The sequence below is a fragment of the Leucoraja erinacea genome, chromosome 13, assembly GCF_028641065.1.
Source record: "Leucoraja erinacea ecotype New England chromosome 13, Leri_hhj_1, whole genome shotgun sequence".
NCBI lineage: Eukaryota > Metazoa > Chordata > Chondrichthyes > Rajiformes > Rajidae > Leucoraja > Leucoraja erinaceus.
In genome coordinates, this window is record NC_073389.1 from 21,188,398 (window position 1) to 21,204,746 (window position 16,349).

The 16,349-nt window shown below is 43.2% G+C and overlaps 1 protein-coding gene and 1 pseudogene across 1 annotated transcript in view; both read right to left on the reverse strand.

The window, feature by feature from the left end:
* gap43 (growth associated protein 43) overlaps window positions 1-16,349 on the reverse strand; it is a 215,262-nt gene that overhangs the window by 161,978 nt on the left and 36,935 nt on the right. The gene's annotated exons all lie outside the window — the stretch shown is intronic.
* On the reverse strand, window positions 13,422-13,589 carry LOC129703117 (U2 spliceosomal RNA; annotated as a pseudogene).

Consider the following 16,349-nt stretch of genomic DNA (forward strand, 5'->3'; position numbering starts at 1 on the left):
AGAGGGGAGAGAGAGAGAGAGAGGGGGAGAAAGAGAGAGGGAGAGAGAGTGAGAGGGGGAAGAGAGAGACAGAGAGAGAGAGGCAGAGAGAGGGAGGCAGAGAGAGGCCATGGCCATCTGCATTCCCCACAGAGACCAGAGTCAAGATACTCTTCTCAAGCCTACTGATCTATAAAGACACAAGGAACTGCAGAAACTGTTTTCCAAAAAGATACACAAATTGCTGGAGTAACTCAGTAGATTAGGCAGCATCTCAGGAGAACATGAACAGCTGACATTTTGGGTCGGGTCAGACCCTTCTTCAGATTAATTATAATGGGGGGGGGATAAAGCTGGAAGGGAGGTTGGGGTGGGACAAAGAGAAACGTGGCTACAGGTAAGGGAGGACTTTAATTGGCATACGGTTGGACGAAGGTCCAAGATAAAAAGATAAAAAGACGGGTGCTGCCTGTACGGAGTGTGTATGTTCTCCCTGTGACCGCGTGGGGTTTTCCCCAGCTGCTCCAGATTCCTCCCGCACTCCAAAACTATGCAGATTTGTGGCCAAATTATCTTGGCAAAAATTATAAATTGTGCCTAGTGTGTGTGATAATGTTAGTGTGCGGGGATCGCTGGTCAACATGGACTAGGTGGGCTGAAGGGCCTGTTTCAGCACTCTATCTCCAATACTAATACTAAAGCTAAAAACTAAACCCTATTTAAATGATTACTGCTGATATGATTTCTATATAATTAGCTACAGCTGAATATTAGCAATAGGAAAAAATAACAGCAGCGAGGTAAATGGACTGATAACTTCATATTATTTATTTACACCATTAACTGATATCAAAATAACCCCTGTGGGTTTGAATTATCGACCGGAAATCTGGCTAAACGTAAACTGGTTAATGTGCAAATTAGTGAAAATAGAGGATTAACATTACAATAGACAAACCGCACATCAGCTTCCGACTAAATGTTTTATACTCATACGAGCTTGCGCTTTCGCATTTGTATCTAACAGGATCTTTTTTGCATATGAGAGGTGAGTTGAGGTTAAGATTGATCGCTGATCAGTACTTGAAGCAAACATGACAACATTGAAATGGATAATTCAGAATCCTTAGCTTCGTTACTATGGCAATTGATGCTCTGAATTTCCACGCCAATATATGATGCTCTTAATGGGCAGAAAAGAGAGAGAGAGACAGAGGGAGAGAGAGAGAAAAAAAAGACAGATTTTCAGCTGGAACAAAGCTGCTTTATTTTACAGTCTTCAGATCTTGTAAAGAGTTTGCCAGAATTCATTATGTAGAAGATTAATATCACAATAGACTGCATATTAAGAGCATCATATATTGGTGGTGAATCTGTGGAATTCATTGCAGTGGAGGCCAAGTCATTGGGTATTTTTAGGGCACAGATTGACAGATTCTTGATTAGTACAGGTGTCTAGGGTTATGAGGAGAAGGCAGGAGAATGGGGTTGAGGGGGAAAGATAGATCAACCATGATTGAATGGTGTAGACCTGATGGGCCAAATGGCCTAATTCTGCTCCTATAACATGAATTTATGATCGTATGTATTGTATGGAGACACATTTTTCCACTAGGCCTGGGAAAGCAAAATGCTGAACAATGTGAGCAAATGATCAAACCAAATTAACTAATAAATTGAAAATCAAAAATGCATATTTCTTTTTTAGTGTCGCTGCTTGAGATTGTTTTCTGCATTAAAGGAACTGCACAGATTAGCAAAGATAGACACAAAAAGCTGGAGTAACTCAGCGGGTCAGGCAGCATCTCTGGAGAAAAGGAATGTGACTTTTTGGGTCGAGACCCTTCTTCAGACTGAGAGTCAGGGAAGAGGGAAACTAGAGATATGAAAAGGGTGCATATGAAAAATGAATGAAAGGCATGCAAAAGGTCAAATCAATGTCAGCAACGATGATCAAGGAAATATGGAGCCCACAATGATCTATTGTTGGCTGTGGAGAAGGTGATAATGAGTAATACAAACAGTGAAACTCAGCAGGAGGACAGTGAAACTAGTACAACGACTCAATATTCATACCACTGGGGTGTAAGCTGCCCAAGCTGCTGTTCCTCCAATTTCCATTTGACCTTAGTCTGACGGTGGAGGAGGCAGTATGGGAATGGGAAGTGGAGTTAAAAAGTTTGACAGTCGAGGGATCGCTTAGGCCAAGGTTATTATTAACTTGGTTTTCTTCTTTATATTTCACTGGACTTCATGCTAAAGAAAATAATGTCGGCATGAGCTTGGATTTAATCACATTAATGGATGGAATGATTACACGTGGTGGCAATGAGATGTATGTTGTGCATCTCAAATCATCAGCTGAGTGTAGCAATAACATTGAGTAAATGTTGGAGATTAGCATGTGTAGGAAAGGCTTTGGAGATAATTTATTACTCTGTTTAGAGCTAGATGCACCATTCAATCCTGCATATGTCATACATTTATTAAAAGTGATCATCACTGACGGCACAACTGGAAAAATAATTAATTCCCAGCATTTCCATTCCTAATTTTGATGAGTACACTGCACAGTACTGAAAAGTAAATGATGTTGTGGTAGTTTGACAGCACAATCAAATTCCAGTTACAATGACTCACTGTCTTGAAAGATGCCAAGACACACGGTTTTATTTGCCCTAAATGGAAGTACGTATGAGGATTTCCAGCAAGTAATAAGACAATTAAAATCAAACATGAAACATTAAAGTAGTTTCATCTTTATATTAATGTTGCATTGTGTCAATAGTTGCAAATGAAAATGCATAACCCGCAACAAAAAGGAGTTATGCAGGTTAAAGCTATTAGATGTTGGATATTGGCTATGATACAGATTGCAACATCATGTGGGTGTTCTGATTTTTAGTTTCGAAACACAGCATGGAAACGAGCCCTTCGGCCCACCGTGTCCACACAGACCATCGATCACCTGTTCTCATTAGTTCTATGTTATTCCACTTTCGCATCCAATCCTCAGACACACTAGGGGCAATTTACGCAGGTCAATTAACCTACAAACCTGCATGTCTTTGGGATGTGGGAGGAAACCACATCCTCTGGAGCACTCAGAGAAAACCCACAGGGTGGTCAGGGTTGAACCATGGTCTCCAGCGCTGTGAGGCAGCAGCTGTACCAGCCATGCCACTGTGCCGTTGTGCAGTACACTTGCCTGTAATGATAATTATGAAGCTAATAGATGCCAGCCATGTGAAAGACCATGCTGGTGATGCTGACTCTATGGTATTCAGTAGATCATGAGGGGCAACCAAATAAATCTTAGATGATGGACAATAAGACCCTGCCCTCCGATTGTCCTGATAGCCTGCTGGTGATCAGACGTATTTGCAAACGGTTGAAAAAATCTAACATTAGAAAAAGAATAAAATCTACAAATGATGAATGTATTAAAAAGATTTGAAACATTGAATAACAGTAAAGTACTGGGTGTTACAGTGGCGCAATGGTAGGGTTGCCGCCTTATTGTACCAGACATCCGGGTTCGATCCTGACCACGGGTACTGTCTGTATGGAGTTTGTACGTTCTCCCCGTGAGCATATGTGTTTTCTCCGGGTGCTCCAGTTTCCTCCCACACTTCAAAAATGTAGAGGTTTGTAGATTAATTGGCTTCAGTAAGTTTAAAATTGTCCTTTGTGTGTGTGTGTGTGTGTAGGTCAGTGCTTGGGCTGATCTCTTGTCAGTATGGACTCGGTCTGTATCTCAAAGGTCTAAAACACAGTGACAGGCATTACACTCCCACAATGTTTGTGCCCTCTAACTATATGTGGTCCAGATTCCACCATTCCCTACATATCCATGTGCCTATCTAAAAGCCTCTTAAGTTCCACTATCGTAATTGCCTCCAACACCACCCCTGGCAATGCGTTCCAGGCACCCATCACTCTCTCTGTAAGAAACATGCCCTTCTCCTTTGTTTGGAGTTTGAAACATCTCCTTCAAACTTTGACTCTCTCACCTTAAAACTATACTCTCTAGTCTTTGTCATTTCCACCCTGGGAAAAAAATGGTTCTGATTGTCTACCCTATCTATGTCTCTCATTAAAAAATATACTTCTATCAGGTTAATTAAACACAATACTGCTGCAAAATAAAGGGAACGTGGCAACTATTTTGTACTGTCTTAGTGTAATCTACTATTCTTACACTTGTGCTGACGATTGTGCCGATGTATAGTAACATTTTTACTGAAGTGTATGCAAAAGGAATTTCACTGTACCTAGGTATGTGTGGCAATGAAGTACCATTGAGCCATTTAATGAATTGGGTCATGCTAAAGGTACCAGGCGTAGCTGGTGTTAAGTTGAGGAAACCGAACACAAACCGTAACATATTCAGGTTAGCAACATGAAGAATACCATTGAGGAACAAGAGTTCAGGGTGGATGTAGTGTATACCTGACCACCAGTGTATTCCTGACCTTTCATGCTGTGGTGCTCAGGTGCAGGATATGCTGGTGTCTTCATTACAACTGGATAGAGGTTTCCTACCAATCAGCTAGCCAGTTCTCAGTGTATTCCATCCTATATTTTGAACTGTGCTTAACTGTGCCCTATATATGTATTATTTTTTTTTGCGTGTTAAAATAATGAATATAATGGTTTCTTTTTTGCAAGAAAAGCAATATGACAACATTATTTCTGATTATGTACAGGAAGGAACTGCTGATGCTGGTTTATACCAAAGATAGACACAAAATGCTGGAGTAAGTCAACCAGCCTCTCTGGAGAAAAGGAATAGGTGACGTTTTGGGTTGGAACCCATCATTATTTCTGATTAGATAGCAAATTAGAAGATTGTTATGTTGTAACCCATTAATCATCCCAGTACCCTAAAGGAGCTGTCCCACTTGGGCGACCTAATCCGCGAGTTCGACATGAGATCGTAGGAGGTCTTTGTAACTCTCCTTCAATGTCGAGAGTACTCCCCGTGTACTCGAGGCCTCAGCTAGGTCGCGGCGTATTTTTCAACATGTTGAAAAATGCCCACAAGTAAAAAAAGGTCGCCATGGAAAAGGTCGATACTTTTTTTACTCGTAGGTTTAGTCATAGTAGGTCATAGCAGGTCGTCATGTTAGTCGTAGGTAATCGAGGGTAGTCGAAGGTAGTCAAAGGTAGTCATAGATAGTCTTCATCATGGCCTATTCCTGCTCGTATTTTCCTGCCTGCTTGTGATCTTGACAGCTGCTTAGATCCTGTCCTTGTTATCTGACAATTGCTGTGGGTTATTACGAGGGCAGTAAAAATCACGGCAGGAAATACATTTCTGTTAAACATGCTCAGTTTTGATTTGTTGATGTTTATGGAGGCACTAAAATAGTAGATCTCCCATGGTGCAATTTAAAGCCTTGGTTTGTCTTCTACATTGTAATGATAGGAATTATACCATGCATTGTGTAATGCAAAGTGCTAATGTAAAGCTGTTTTACTTCAAAATGGCTATTGAAATTATGTAAACTCAAAGTGAGATCTGGTTCACGCTATCATTTTTAACTATTTGTTGATTTTGCTTCTCAAATCAGTCTTTTAATTTCATATTGTTGCACATTTATAACATCTTGGTGTGTCTATTATGTGATGCATGCACATCAGGTGCAAGACTAGTTAAACATCTGTTTGCAACAAATTATGTTTTACATAATTAAGGCAAATAGCACATTTTCTAACCACACTATTTCAGTCATGTTAGTTGCCTCTTGATTTCTTATACGCATCAATTTTACACTTTAACAAGCTAGACCATGATTCATTTTTGATTGAACTCATCTCACTGAATTCCCACAGATAAGGTGTGGCACAATTGCACAATGGTAGAGTTGCTACCTCAATGGGCCAGAGACCCAGGTTCAACCCAGGTGCTGTCTGTACAGTGTTTGTACATTCTCCCTGTGACTGCATGGGTTTTCTCCGGATGATCCGGTTTCCTCCCACATTCAAAAGACCTTTTTAATTGTCCGTAGTGTGAAGGATAGAATTGTAGGATAGAACTAGGTGCGCAGAACGGCCTGTTTCAACGCTGTATCTCTAAACTAAAATAAATTGAGAGACAAAATTGCTGGAGAAACTCAGCGGGTGCGGCAGCATCTATGGAGCGGAGGAAATAGGCAACGTTTCGGGCCAAAACCCCTCATCATAAATTAGTCCTTGACGAATGTATTAAATGCACGACAATTATGCATTTTTCTGATGTCCCATCACATCTAGGGTCCAAGCAACCTTTTCCACCCATTTAGTTTAGAGGTACAGCACGGATAAAGGCACGAGTCCGCACCAACCAGCGATCTCCGTACACTAACACTAACCTACACACTAGGGACAATTTTCACTATTTTTACTTTTGTACAATCAACCTACAAGTCTTTGGAATGTGGGAGGAAACCAGAGCACCTGGGGAAAACCTACGTAGTCACAGGGAGAACGTACAAACTCTGTACAGACAACACCCATAGACAGGATCGAACCCAGGTCTCTGGCGCTGTACGGCAGCAAATCTACCGCTGCGCTACTGTGCCGCCCTTATCCTTTAGCAGCCAAAAGCATGAAGGAGCTGAGGTGGTGCTGGAACTGTACACAACATGATTTAGGCCACAGCTGATGTACTGCATGCAGTTCTTGTTACCACGCTACAAGTAATACATGATTGCAGGAGAGAGTGCAGGGGAGATTTAGGGAAGTTTGCCAGGACTGACAAACTGCAGTTCTGTGAAAAGATTTTACAAGCAGGAGTGTTTGCTTTGAAACCTTTGTTCCCTTTGAAAGAGGCATAGGGGAGACTTAGTTGGATATATATCGTTATGAAGGCTCCGGATTAATGCAGAGGTCCTATTTGCCTTAGCAAAGAGCTCCAAGACTAGGAAGCTTGGATTTAAGTAATTCATAGAAAAATTAGAGAGGAGATGAGGAAAGGTTTATTTTATACCCAGAGGTAGGTGGTTCTGCAACTTACTGCCTGGAAGTGCTGAAACATTCACAACATTTAAAATATGGTCAGGTGTGTACATGAAGAGCTGTGAAGTTTAGGCCTCAAATCTGCTGTAAAATCAGATTAGGCAGTCATAGAGTCCCAACTTGCCAATGTCGGCCAACATGCCCCATCTACCTACGTGTTTGGACCATATGCTTCGAAACCTAGCCCATCCATGTACCTGTCTAAATGTTTCTAAAGCATTGTCATAGTAATTGCCGCAATTACTTGCTCCAGCAGCTTGTTCCAAATACCTACCTATTAAATCTTTCCTCACTCACTTTAACCCTATGTCAATTGCCCTACTCTGGGTAAAAGACTTTGTGTATTTGCCCTCTCTATTCTTCCCATGATCGTATGCACCTCCATAAGATCAGCCCTCATCATCTTGCACTACAACAATTAGAGTCCTAGCCTGCTCAATCCTGCTCAATCTTTCCTAACAACATATATTTTCTAACAAGCACAGAAGCAATGAGTTGAATTATCTCTTCTTGTGTTGTTAGTGTTCTACGATCCTACAGCATGGAAAAACTTAGGAAATCCACGTATTCACAGGGAGAACATGCAAACTCCAGCATGGAAACAGGCCATCCCACCGAGCCCACTCCAACCAATGATCACCTAGATCTACTTTGTCCCAATTCAACTCCCTAAATTAGAGGGAATTTACAGTGGCCAATTAACCTACAAACCTGCACATCTTAAGGTGTGGGAGGAAACTAGAGCACCTGTAAATTGTGAGAGAACGTGCAAACTCTACACATACACTTCCTGGTCAGGATTAAAACCTGGGTTTCTGGCGCTCTATCAGCTGTGCCATTGTGCCGTTGGCTTCTAAAGAAGGCTGATAAACAATCTGAATACTGATCATTCTACAAAACTAGATCCCAACCCAAAGCTAACGGTCTTTAGGCAATCTTGGACACAATGCAAAATTTTATTGCATTCATTCCCTCATTCCTGAGATAGGCTTTGGTGAGTGTCAGTGTGTGGGAACTTTGGTTACATTTATCAAAATATGACTCTTTCAGATTGTCCTTTCTTGGCAGTTACTGTTTTTCTGCAGTGCCTTGGGTTGATAGATGTAAGGGCCTTATCTAGATAGAGTGAAGGTATAAATATGGAATTATGTTTCAGTGCTGAAAGAAACTATAACAAAAACAGGCTGCAAATTCAACAATCTGTCAATATTTTACTGCAAGGTGTCTAAAATAAGATTTATGTCTTTAATTTGAAAGACTTTATCTCTTTCGCACTTCAGTCAAGAGTAAAGTCACTTGATCTTTTTGAACGCTAATTTACTTTTGTAATGTATTTTATGTATTGTAAAAGAGCTTGAAAGGTAGAAATGTAACAAGGCAAATATGCACTTTATTTCCTCTGATTAATAATAAAGAGATGTGGAATGAGCTGCAAGACTGAATGTAATATTTAATCAATAAATAGCTGGTTATTAAATATCCCAGTGAATCTACTTGGCCAATTTATTTTTTCTATGGAGGGAGCAGAGGATTACATTTTAAATTGAGTACAACAATGTGGTAAACAGAGAGGTGCGGGAGTGGTGGAGTGGATAAAGATTGAGTCTTCCGTTATGGTGTTGGAGTCAAAAGGTTAAAAGTCAAGAAGGACGTACCTTTACAAAGGAAATGAGGAGGAATTTATTTAATCAGAGGGTGGTGAATCTGCAGAATTCATTGCCACAGAAAGCTGTGGAGGCCATCGATGGATATTTTTAAGGTGGAGCTGGATAGATTGTTGATTAGAACAGGTGTCAGGGGTTATGGGGAGAAGGCAGGAGAATGGGGTTGAGAGGGAAAGATAGGTCAGTCATGATTGAATGGCGGAGTAGACTTGATGGGCCAAATGGCCGAATTCTGCTCCTTTGTCACTTATGAACAAAAAGCATCAGGTGGTAGAGGGACTTTTGGTAGAGTGAGGGGGCTTGAAAAATAATTAATGTAACAAACATATCCAGTAGAAGTCCTGAACCAGTATAACCTTGGAGGGCCGAACTGCTGAAAGAATGACCAGTGATTGAAACTCCTGGGACAAAGACATTTGGACGTTAATTCTGTGAAATCTGTAAAATCACAAGGAGAATAAATACGGTGAGTCTTATGCTCAGGATAGGGGAATCAAAAACATGAGGACATATGATTAAGGTGAGAAGGACAAGATTTAATACAAACCTGAGGGGCAACTTTTTCTCAGAGGATAGTAGGTATATGGAACAAGCTGCCAGAGGAGGTAGTTTAGGCAGGTACAATAACAGCATTGAAAAGACAATTGGCCAGGTACATGGATAGGATATGTTTAGAGGTATATGGACCAAACACAGGCAAATGGGACTAGATTAGATGGGGCATCTTGGTTGGCATAGGCAAGTTGAGCAGAAGGGCCTGTTTCCGTGCTGTATAGCTCCATGACTCTATGAGAGCCTGGTCCAAATTCTCATCTACTGCACCAAGAGGAGTGTTGTATGGTAAATGACTCACCAGTACATCCCTGATCTGACATCAGTGACAGAAGGATGACTACAGCATGGAAGGCTGAACAAATTCTGGAGGTGACCTAAGACAATCTAGAAAAAGCCATTACTTCATTTCAATCAGGAAGAAATCAATATTTACTGGCATAATGCTATAAAATAGTAAGATTAAACGAGAACTTACCAGTTTGAAGTTTGATCTGTATTTTATGAGGAGTTACGATGAGGGATTTCGTGAAGAACCCCGCTTCCACGCATGCGTGTCATTCTTCAAAGCAGCGGTGTGAGGTCACAGGAACCTATAATGATCTAACATAGTAAGATTATCAAAGAGATACCAGTTTTTGATATGATCATAAGAGGGTGGGAGCGGAGGGCACGAAATCCCTCATCGTAACTCCTCATAAAATACAGATCAAACTTCAAACTGGTAAGTTCTCGTTTAATCTTACTATTTTACTTCGGAGTCACGTGAGTGACTTCGTGAAGATTTCAAAGCTCTGTGACCTCATGCCGTGGAACGAGTCCATGCTTCACAACTGCCTTGGGTATTGGGAGAGAGCATCATTAGTAATTTTAAAACACAATTATACAAAGAGTTGTGTGGTATAATGAAAAAATTATATAACATTTTTTTAAATTTGAGAATCATAGCCCTGTAACCTTTCGGGCAATTATTTTGTTGGACATAAAATGTCTTCTTAATACAAATGATGGCTCCAAAATTTAACTGGTTTATTATAAAAACCTGTGGAAAAACCCTTTTTGAATGACCATCCTGCCATTCTGAGGATTTGGTCTGTGGGTACCTGTACAAATTTTTGCTGCGGATGTTGCTGCAGCCCTGGTGGAATGAGAGTTAAAACATTAGTGTCATTTTTAGGACCTATTTGAGCCACCTAATATAGTTTGAGTCGTGACCCTTTCATGCGGTTTCTTTTAAGAGATAAACAACTCCATTTTCTGACCTCGAATGTTCTTAGTATATTCCATATATTGTTAGATGTGTCTTGCTATACACCGTCGTTTGCCATATGGGTGTACCATAAATTCAAACACTTGACCTGAGGAAACCCGATCTGTTTTCTTTTATTAAATCCTGTATGACAACACCAGTTTCTCGGTGAGATGATCAGGGAGTCCAGGCTCAGTTTGCTTAATGGCTGGACTTGTTGTGCGGTAAATAACACCATGAGCATAACCATCTTCCTGGTCTGTTACTGAAGTGACAACGCTGTTATGAGCTACAAGCTCCTCAGCATGTTGAGAAACGACACCCACGTCCCAGATTTTCGGAGTACCTGGTTTTCTTACCAGGGGTGCGTTCCCACCGCGTGCCGCTCCGTTCCTTGTGATAGGTAATTGGAGAGTGCACTTGTGGCACTATTGATGGCACTGTAGCTCCATCGATTATCATAATGGAGGCTTGTAAAAATTCCAATACGGCCAGAATGTTCTTGGCCTTTTGGTCGAGGTTGTTGTCCAAGCAGTATATGCCCCATTTCTTGATGTCCAAAGGTACTGCTTCCGTGTTAACAGTCTTAGTGCAGATGAGATGAGATTCATCGTCCTGTCTGACAGCCCAATGCCGTGCAGTGGGTCTTTAGCCTCTATAAATCCATAATCCATAGTCTTATGGCATGGATGACAGCCTCCAGTCACTGGAAAATTAATAATTTTTTGGCTATGTTCAATAGGGAACATGGTTCTAAACCATCCCCTGTATGACCGAATACCATGAAGGGTTTCGGCCCGAAACGTTGCCTATTTCCTTCGCTCCATAGATGCTGCTGCACCCGCTGAGTTTCTCCAGCTTTTCTGTGTAACCATGATTTAGAAGGTCAGTCGGAACTCTGAGAATTCCAGATGCCGAGTGTAGTTGAATTATCCCTAGTACCCCATTGATGGGGCCGAACGGGGGAAAAACATCACCCTATGGCTTTGTTACATAACAATGCCAAGCTGGTTTTAGAATTTTAGTAAATAATATTGGAGCTAATGATTGCCCCTATTGTAAGCTCTATTGCCAAAGTTCCTCTTTTGAGTCAATGCCTGCCATATAGAAAACCCGCAGCTGACACCAAGTCTTATCAAGAAAAAAGAGTATCCATCTTAAAATGAATATCTAGAACAAATGTGTTTAGGGTTAAAATCAATGATAATCCTGCAACCCTACTCTATTTATTTTTAATAAATATGTTTGATACAATTCTAATGTTCCATGAAAAGTATGCTCAATCACATCTTTTGTGTACAATTTTTGTAGACCATGTGGGTTTTAGATTGTTTGGTTTATGTAAGGACAAAATGCCCTTCTGGTGTATGTTGTACTGTGGTTATTGGAATGAGTAAATCTTATCAGATAACCCTGAATACTGCTGAGATTATATGAATCTGTAGTGATTATATACCATACATAACTGTAGTGTTGTAACCTCCCCTACCATCATAGGTCCCTATTTTAAACAGAAGAAAACCCCACCCACCTACCTCCATGGTTACCGGTGGTTGTGTTATTTCCTTGGTTTTTTGACAAAGGAGGTTCTGGTTTGATATCTCTTGTTCGGGGTTGTGTGGGAGGTTGAGGTTCCCGCATCTTCCAGGGTGGCCGCCCTGGCCATACCCTAAAAAAGGATCCTGCGGGTTATTGATTTCTAGCACTGCCACTGGTATGAGCCACATTATTTATGGCGTTGCCTGTGGCCGGTATCATGCTCCAAAATAGGCCCTTGCGCTGGCCTTGATGAGCCCCAGTGTCTTGGCTTTGTCCACTCACGGTTCTTTGTTTGCAAATGGTAGCATTTTTTGGGGTCCCAGTGCTGGCTGAATGGCCGCCTTCCATGTGTAGTTCAGATCATATTGCATATTACTAAACAGAGCTAGTGCGTCTAGATGGTCTTTGGTTACCTACATTTAGTCCAGGGTGCGAGTGTATTCTATGATGCCTTCCGTCAATCCCTTTAAGGTTCTCTGGATCTTGAGGTCCTGGTTCCTGATGTTCGTCCCCATATGCTGCCAAATGCATTGGTTTACACTGGGCACCTGTAATGCCTCACCGTTGCCAGGTGGCAGATGTCTGGCCAGTGTCTGTAAATTTTTTCCCTGTTGGCGTTTGTGGCCAGACATATAGTAATACTATTGCCATCCTGGATCCAAGTCTACCCATGTTTGACTTGGTTAAAGTAATCAGCCACCATGTCCAGCAGAGTCCCTGCTGTGTTAGGATCATGGGATGCTGTATTACCAGGCTCTGGCCCATCAGGGTCCTGCCTACTCTTTTTTATAGAGTTAGAGATCTCTAGGGTCCCGCACGGGGTACCCATGTGGGGCTTAACTGCTGCCCACTTGTCTTTTGTTCTGCGGACCCCTCTTGCAAGTCAACCCAGAACTGACCCACAGTGCTCCCCTCTGATGGGGTAGAAGCATTGTGCAGCCCTCAAAGAGGTACTGCTGTGGGTTATCACGTTGGAGCAAGGCTCCATACACCGCTTCTTCCCGCTCCAGCCCTCTCGGGCGCTGGTTGCCGGCGGTTTTATGCAAAGTCGGACCCTTCTCAGTCCACTACCTTGTTTGATTTGTGTCTAGCCTACCGCTCGGCCGCATGGAGCTGGCCGGTGCGGGGCCGACATCGGGCACCGCTGATCCCACTACGGTTGATCCAAGTGCCGCTGGCTGCTGCTGGCTGCCCCCTGTTCCACGGTCCTCCTTCTCCAGCTTGTCCTTCCTTCCGTGGAGTGGATATGGCCGGTGTGGAGGATAACTGGCACAGCTGATTCCATCTATTCCTTTAACCCGGCTCCAACGCTCTCAGCGCTCCTGGCTGCTCCTTTATCTTAGACCCGTGGGACCCACCCCCGTACTGACGGTACTGGTCCCTTGCGGTCGTTGCAGCCGGTCAACCCCACTCTAATGCCCTCAATTCTGGGCACTCCTACTTATATGGTCCTTAGCTAAGGAACATATAAGACATTAAAACTGATGATAACAGCTATTATAGATTTTATTTAATATATGGTCCCTAGATAAGGGACGTATCAGATATTAAACTGATAAGAACAGATACTACACTTGGTCTTAGCCAAAAGGCCTAGAAGCGATCATTGTAACTAAAACCCCCGCTGGGACCGACCCTGGTACTCACATACTGGTCCCTTGTAGTAGATTGCAGCCAGTCAACTGCCAAGTCCTTTGCTGCTGAAAAATGAATTTTCTCACCGTGCTGGAGCGAAGTTGGGCACAGGTGTTTTCCTCCTCCGGGAATCGATGTGCCCATGCTGCTCCTGCCGTTGCCAGCTCCTGCCGTTGCCAGCTCCTGCCGTTGCCAGCTCCTGCCGCAACCTGCGCTCCTGCAGCTGTCAGCGCTCCTGCAGCTGCCCGTACTCCCGCAGCTGCCCGTACTCCCGCAGCTGCCCGTACTCCCGCAGCTGCCCGTACTCCCGCAGCTGCCCGTACTCCCGCAGCTGCCGACTGCCGCTGCTGCTGCTGCTGCTGCCGCTCCTCCTCCGCGGTTCTCCCGCCGGCCTTCTGCAGCTTACATGGACCCGGTCCATGTCTGCACCTAGAAGGTAAGTTGAAGGAAACGCAGGGTCTCTTACCTGCTGTTCCCGACTTTCCTTCTCCCGCTGGTGACCGTCGTTCCCTCCGTTGCGGGTTGGAGCCGCTCGGACCAAACCCCGGTGTTCACGGGCCTGGTCCTTCGCGGCAGTTCCGCAGCCGGTAAAACCCGGCTGTTCCTATCCCGGTGCCTACCTTTTGAAGAAGGTTTTCGTCCCCAACGTCCCGTTCCGACTCCATAAGTGCCGCTGCACTCGCTGAGTGTTTCGAGCCCCGGTACCGCTGGTCCGTGCTGTCTGTCCCGCAGCCTCTGCGCTGGCTGCTAGCGACTGGTCCCAAGCCAGTCTCGCTTGAGACTGGCATACGGACCTCTTTACTTTGCTTCCCGCCCGGCCGAGAGGTGAATTTTGCCGGTGCGGGAGCAAAGTCGGGCACAGGTTGTTCCCCTCCAGGGAAACTCGTGCTGTTGCTGCTGCTGGCTGCTCGCCCTCCACGGGTCTCCCCGCCAGCTTTCCGCAGCCACCTAAAAGTAAGTAGTAAAAGAGGGAAAACGCAGAGTCTCTTACCTGCTGTTCCCGACTTTCAAATTCTCCCGCTTGGGGAACGCCGTTCCCCCTGTGTGACTCGTTGCAATGCGTGTAGCGATATGACACGCATGCGTGGAAGCGGGGTTCTTCACGAAGTCACTCACGTGACTGGAATTTAACAGCACCCATATTTATTCTCCAAAACAATAAATCATTTCCCACAGTTACTAATCGTACCTCGAATGAAAACATTACCATTAACTCTATTAATTATTTCAAAAAGTTAATTCAATTTTGAAGAGAAAACAGAAGAGGACAATTCTGAAGAAGACTATTTTCCAATCTGAAGAAGGATCTCAACCTGAAAGATCACCTATTCCTTTTCTCTAGAGATGCCGCCGGACTCGTTGAGTTACTCCAGCACTTTGTTTCTATTTTAGGACAATTCCAAAGTTTAACAATCCTTTAAATTTGCCCTCAGGCAAAAGGTTCATGCTCAGGGGACATATGAGAAGATGATTGATGTTGAAGTCTGAATGCACCATAGAGAGTGTGGTGTTATACTGGAAAGGCATTAAGCCAATGCCCATCTGCCCTTTCAGGTTACCTTAAGAACTCAATGTAATAAAAAGGAACTGCAGATGCTGGTTTATACCAAAGTTAGTCACAAAATGATGGAGCAACTCAACGGGTCAAGCAGCATCTCTGGATCCCAACGACGCCATTTAGATAGTAATCTGCCTTCCTGTTTTTGCTACCAAACTGGATAACCACACATTTATCTGCATTAAACTTAATCTGCCATGCATCTGTCCACTCCCCTAACCTGTACAAGTCACCCTGCATTCTCATAGCATCCTCCTCACAGTTCACACTGCCACCCAGCTTTGTGTCATCTGCAAATTTGCTAATTTTTTGTAGATTCAGGATCAGTTCCTGTGGATTGGAGGGTACCGAATGTTATTCCACTTTTTAAGAAATGCAGGAGAGAGAAAACGGAATTATAGACCAGTTAGCCTGACATCGGTAGTGGGAAAGATGCTGGAGTCAATCATAAAAGGTGAAATAGAGGCACATTTGGAAAGCAGTAACAGGATCGGTCCGAGTCAGCATGGATGTACGAAAGGGAAATCATGCTTGACTAATCTTCTGGAATTTTTTGATAATGTAACTAGGCAAAGAGACAAGGGAGAGCCAGTGGATGTAGTGTACCTGGACTTTCAGAAAGCATTTGATAATATCCCACATCGGAGATAAGTGGGCAAAATTAATGCACAGTGGTGGAGTGCTGACATGGATAAAAAATTGGTTGGCAGACAGGAAACAAAGAGCGGGGATTAACGGGTCCCTTTCGGAATGGCAGGCAATGACTAGTGGGCTAACGCAAGGCTCAGTGCTGGGACCGCAGCTATTTACAATATCTATTAATGATTTAGAGGAAGGAATTACAAGTAACATTAGCAAATTTGCAGATGACACAAAGCTGGGTGGCAGTGTGAACTGTGAGGATGATGCTATGATAATGCAGGGTGACTTGGATAGGTTGGGTGAGTGGGAAGATGCAGTTTAATGTGGATAAATGTGAGGTTATCCACTTTGGTAGCAAAAACAGGAAGGTTGATTATTATCTAAATGGTGTCAAGTTGAGAAAAGGGGAAGTACAACGGGGTCTGGGTTCCTTGTTCATTAATCTGCTAATCCTGACTAAATTGGAGCATTGTATTACATTGTATTAAAATTGAGTAAGGGCTGATGTACTGCTAGGCCATTTTGGTCA